General features: G+C 43.7%; 1 non-coding gene across 1 annotated transcript; it reads right to left on the bottom strand.

The window, feature by feature from the left end:
• Nucleotides 1-468: 468 nt before the first annotated feature.
• On the bottom strand, nt 469-575 carry LOC112083307. The gene has a single exon (XR_002897595.1). It is a non-coding gene; the product is annotated as a small nucleolar RNA R71 (small nucleolar RNA).
• Between the last annotated feature and the right edge of the window lie 5459 nt (nt 576-6034).

The raw sequence follows: 6034 nt of genomic DNA, 5'->3' as shown, positions 1-6034 counted from the left end.
CAAGCTCATCAACAGAGGCATCATGCCAATGTACAGCAAAGACAACAGGTGCACCACCAACATCAGCCCTTCCAACACCAGCAAAAGAGATATGAGCAACCCCAAGTCTATGTTGGAGAGAATGACAGGGCCAATGCTCATCAGTATGGAGCTGAAATTCAGGCACCACCTGTGCAAAACAACAACTTTGAAGTGAAGGCATCCTTGTTGAATATGGTCCAGAACTCAAAGTTTCATGGATTAGCAATGGAAGACCCCTTGGAACACTTGGATCAATTTGATAAAGTGTGTGACCTGACTAAGATTAATGGAGTTTCAGAAGACAGCTTCAAGCTAAGACTATTCCCATTTAGTCTTGGTGACAAAGCTCACCAATGGAAAAAGAATCTTCCAAGAGGCTCCATTCAAACATGGGAGCAATGCAAGCAAGTTTTCCTATCTAAGTTCTTCTCCACTTCAAGAACTGCAAAACTGAGGAACCAAATCTCTAGCTTCACTCAGCACAGCAATGAGAGTTTTGGTGAAGCATATGAGAGATTCAGGAGCTACACAAACCAATGCCCACACCATGGGTTTAGTGAGGCTTCCCTTCTCAGCACACTATATAGAGGAGCTCTTCCCAAGATTAGAAACCAGCTGGATACTGCCTCCAATGGGAACTTTCTGGGAAAGGAGATACATGCTGCATTAGAGCTAGTGGAGAACTTAGCATTGAGCAATGATACTTATGGTGAAGACTATGACAGATCAAATAGATCTGAAGGTTCAAGCTCAGAACAGAGGCTCACTAGGGAAGTTAAGGAGTTGAGAAGTGAATTGGACAAGCTGAAATTCACCACTCAGAAGCCAATGCATTTTGTTGGAGAGTATGAGGAACCTTGTTAAATCTTTGAGAACATAAGTGAAGAAGGTCTTACCCAGGAGGAGCTAAACTACATTGGGAATCAGAGGTTTCAGAGATATCAGTATGGTAATGCCAATCCAAACCTTTCTTACAGGAACACCAATGTAGCTAACCCACAAGACCAGGTGTATCCCAATTCTCAAGCTCCACAGAACTTTGTTCACGAGAACAACTTTCAAGGATCTTTTAAACCAAAGAATCAGTTTGCTCAGAATCAAGGTTTTGGTCAGCAAAAGCAACCATTTCAGGGTACTGGTTTCAGTTCACAACAGCAAAAGGCACCACCAGGGTTTGGTCCACCACAGTTCCAGCAGCAAGCGCCGGTTCAACAACAGTTTCAGCCACCAATGGTTCAGCAGCAGCCACAGATGGGGACAGATATGGTTGGTATTCTGCAACAACTACTTCAGGGTCAACAGATCTTTGCAAGCCAGAATGCAGCCATGCAGCAGGAAATCAAGGAACTAAAGCAGAACCAGGCCTCAAGCTCAAGGAACCAAGGTCACCTACCTGGAAAACCAGAACCCAACCCCAAAGAATATGCTAAAGCCATTACACTGAGGAGTGGAAAGGAGTTACCTGGTATTGAGAACAACAATGTGATCATTGAGGACAATGATCAAAGTGAGGGGGAGGCAGCCTTAAAAGAGGACCAAGTTGCTGAGAAACCAAGGACAGAAAAGGGTAAAGAGGTAGCAAAGGAACCAGAACCAGAGAAGAAATATGTGCCACCACCTCCATACCAACCCAAGCTTCCATTTCCAGGGAGATTCAAGAAGCAACTAGTGGACAAGGCAAGAGCTGTATTTGAGAAGGCACTCAATGAGACACCACTCACTATGCCTCTCATTGATGCATTCTTAATGATGCCAAAGATGGGGAAGTTTTTGAAGGATGCCATTCTGAACAAGACTAAAGAACTTCAAGGCATGGTAGTACTAAGTCATGAATGCAGTGCTATCATTCAGAAGAAGTCCATTCCAAGGAAGTTAACTGATCCAGGGAGTTTCACACTCCCTTGTGCCATTGGACCTCTTCTATTCTCTGGATGTCTTTGTGATCTAGGAGCATCAGTCAGCTTGATGCCATTCTCCATAGCAAAGAAGCTGGGCTTTAGAGTCTTCAAACCTGCAAGGATCTCTCTTATCCTTGAAGATAGATCAGTTAGATTGCCTGTTGGTATGTTGGAAGATCTACCTGTTAAGATAGGTGGTTTGAGGTTCCAACAGATTTTGTTGTGCTGGAAATGGATGAGGAACCAGTAGATCCTCTTATCTTGGGCAGGCCATTCTTAGCAACTGCAGGAGCTATTATTGACGTGAGAGGTGGGATAATAGAGCTTCAACTTGGGTCTGAAAAGCTCAAGTTTGATGTGAATGAGATGATGAAGAAACCACCATTGAAGTTCAATGTTTCTATGTGGAGACAATGGATCAGTTGGCTGATGAGTTGCTTGAGGAGCTGAACACTGAGGATCCTGAAAGTGCATATTCGTGGCTAGCTCTATGTGTGTTCTAATTTACTTCACGACCATAATGAACATATGACAAGCATAAAGTAAAGAACACACGGCATTTTTAACGAGGTTCAGTTTCCCTACATCCTCGGGACCTAGTCCAGAACAAATCCACTAGTACAAGATTGCAATTACAATTGCGGTGGTATCCAACACTACAATGCCTACCACTCTTTTCTAGATGGAGAACCCTTAGACACGATATCTCTACAAAGACTACCGCTCGGCTACAACCGATACAAACACCATCTTCCAGATGTGTTTGTACTCCATAAACTATCACCAATGAACTTTACAAGTCTCGTATGGTGGGACGACGCCACACACCTGTGTGCATCTCACAACAATACCCTAGGCGCGTCACCTGTTTATGAAACCACCTTTTGGTATATATATCGATCCTAAACCCTAGGATCTTCAACAGATTCGGCTAGATACAACTTGCTCCCCAAGTTTATCTACTTACCAAATCTGTTACACCAGATATACGTTCCAGTGATTTTATCCAGCTCAGCAAACCACTTGCCACGTCAGCTTCTGCGCCACGCCAAGTTCTTGCCTCCTGATACGACGACTGACTCATCAACTGACTCATCGACTAACTCATCGACTAACTCATTGACTGATTCATCGTCTGATACATCCGCTGATGTAACCAACTGCAATATTCTTGATCACCACAATATTTTTCCATCAGGTGTTGATCACTGATTATCACTCGCATATACCACTGTTTTCGCATCTGCTCTACTAGCACCTGCATCAAACACTGCCTCAGCAACTGCATCAGAAACTGCCCAGTGTCCCTGTCTGAACTGCCACATTAAGATCATCGATTCTGTCTCAATCTAGCATATGTGTCTTGTTTCCACAGCTCACGCTTTAGCCTCACGTCATCAGAAGCTATGTACTGCTTCCTTGTATTACTTCGTGAGTTACTTTGAACTGATACAACAACTACTTCTAGAAACTTGCTCAAGTCAGTCAACACAACACTTTCAGATCCTCTTCAAGCTGCTCTAACTCAAGAACAAGGAGACAATGGGCTCTTAGCTGAAGCAAGTGAAGGGTACAAGTTGTATTTGGACAATGCTAGAGAGCAGGGTCCTGAGACAAGGTTTTTGGAGCTGGAACAAAGTGGCTCTGAGGTTTTTGCTATCAAAGGAGCAGAAATGAGCAAATTCAGCTTGAACAAGGATTGGAATGAGGCTGATGCACCCCCTGTTGAGCTCAAGCCTCTACCAACAGGGCTCAGGTATGCTTTCTTGGGCTTAAGCTCAACATATCCAGTAATCATCAATGATAGCCTATTAGAGGATCAAGAGAGTGCATTGCTTAGTGAGATAAGAAAGTTCAGGAGAGCCATAGGGTATTCTTTGGCTGATATTAGAGGGATCGCTCCTGACATTTGCACCCACAGGATCCACCTAGAGGACCAATCTATGTCATCTATTGAGCATCAATGATGACTTAACCCCAACCTTAAGGAAGTGGTTAAGAAGGAGATACTAAAACTTCTTGAGGCAGGGATAATTTACCCAATCTCTGACTCAAGATGGGTGTCTCATGTTCATGTTGTGCCCAAGAAGGGTGGGATCACAGTGGTTAAAAACGAGAAGGATGAACTGATAGCTACTAGGACTGTCACAGGACACAGAATGTGTATAGACTATAGAAATCTCAATGCAGCCTCTGAGAAGGATCATTTTCCTTTACCTTTCATTGATCAGATGTTAGAGAGGCTTGCAAACTGCCCCTTCTTTTGTTTTCTCAATGGGTACTCGGGGTTCTTCCAAATTCCCATAGATCCCCGAGATCAAGAGAAAACAACATTCACATACCCTTATGGCACATTTGCATACAGGCGAATGCCTTTTGGTCTCTGTAATGCCCCTGCCACATTTCAACGTTGCATGATGCATATCTTCTCTGACATCATTGAAGAGAAGGTGGAGGTGTTCATAGATGACTTTAGTGTCTATGGCTCATCCTTCTCGGATTGTCTCTCTAATTTGTCACAGGTCTTGGAGAGATGTGAGCAGCATAACTTGGTGTTGAACTGGGAGAAATGCCACTTCATGGTGCAGGAAGGAATAGTTCTTGGGCACAAGATATCTGAGAAGGGCATAGAGGTTAACAGAGCAAAAGTGGAAGTAATGGTGAACCTGCAAACCCCCACTTCAGTCAAAGGGATAAGGAGTTTCCTTGGGCATGCAGGGTTTTATAGAAGATTCATCAAAGACTTCTCAAGAATTACCAGGCCCTTGACAAGGCTGTTGTGTAAAGAAGTGGATTTCATCTTTGATGCTGAATGTGAAGAGGCCTTCAAGATGATCAAGGATGCATTAGTCAGTGCACCAATTGTCCAAGCCCCAGACTGGTCCCTTCCTTTTGAGGTTATGACAGATGCATCTGATTTTGCAGCTGGAGCTGTACTTGGCCAGAAGAAAGATAAGAATCTTCATGTCATCTACTATGCTAGTAGAACACTTGACTCTGCACAAGAGAAGTATGCTACTACTGAGAAGGAAATGTTGGCAGTAGTCTTTACCTTTGATAAATTCAGAAGCTACCTGGTGGGATGAAAAGTCATTGTATATACTGATCATGCAGCCCTCAGGTATCTGATGACCAAGAAAAATGCTAAGCCAAGACTATTGAGATGGGTTCTTCTACTTCAGGAGTTTGATATGGAAGTACAGGACAAAAAGGGTATAGAGAATGGAGCTGCAGACCATCTCTCTAGGCTGAGAATTGACTCTGAAGTGCCTCTCAATGACAGTCTTCCTGAAGAATCACTGATGGTGCTCCATTCTTATTTGGAGTTTGAAGAAGTGGACAGCATTCAAGAAAGGAGGATGCCTTGGTTTGCAGATATTGTGAACTATCTTGCTTGTGGAGTGGAACCACCTGAATTAGATGCTTACCACAGGAAGAAGTTCTTCAGAGAAGTTCAAAGATACCATTGGGATGAGCCCTACCTCTACGTCCTGAACAAAGATCAGCTGTATAGAAGGTGTCTTGCTGAGGAGGAGATGCAACCTGTGTTGCAAGAGTGTCATGGTTCAGCTTTTGGGGGTCACATGGGAGCATTCAAGACTGTGGCCAAGGTTCTTCAGAGTGGGTTTTGGTGGCCCACAATATTCAAAGATGCTCAGTTGGTTGTTTCAGCATGTGATGCCTGTCAGAGGCAGGGGAACATATCAAAGAGGAGTGAGATGCCTCAAAACCCCATTTTAGAAGTGAGATCTTTGATTGCTGGGGGATTGACTTCATGGGGCCCTTCATTTCATCCTATGGGAATCAGTATATACTTGTTGCTGTGGACTATGTGTCCAAATGGGTTGAGGCCATTGCTTCCCCTACCAATGATTCCAAGGTTGTAGTGAAACTGTTCAAGAGCATTATCTTCCCAAGATTTGGAGTTCCAAGGGTTGTTATCTCTGATGGAGGATCTTATTTTGTGAACAAGACTTTGGAGGGATTGCTGAGAAAGCATGGAGTGAAACACAAGATAGCTACTCCTTATCATCCTCAAACTAGTGGCCAGGTTGAAGTATCTAATAGACAGATCAAGGCCATTGTTGAGAGGACTGTTAGCTCAAGCAAAAAAG

The sequence above is a fragment of the Eutrema salsugineum genome, unplaced genomic scaffold (assembly GCF_000478725.1).
Source record: "Eutrema salsugineum unplaced genomic scaffold, Eutsalg1_0 scaffold_7, whole genome shotgun sequence".
Classification (NCBI taxonomy): domain Eukaryota; kingdom Viridiplantae; phylum Streptophyta; class Magnoliopsida; order Brassicales; family Brassicaceae; genus Eutrema; species Eutrema salsugineum.
The sequence above is the reverse complement of the archived record's forward strand: the minus strand, read 5'-3'. Positions and strand labels throughout refer to the sequence as shown.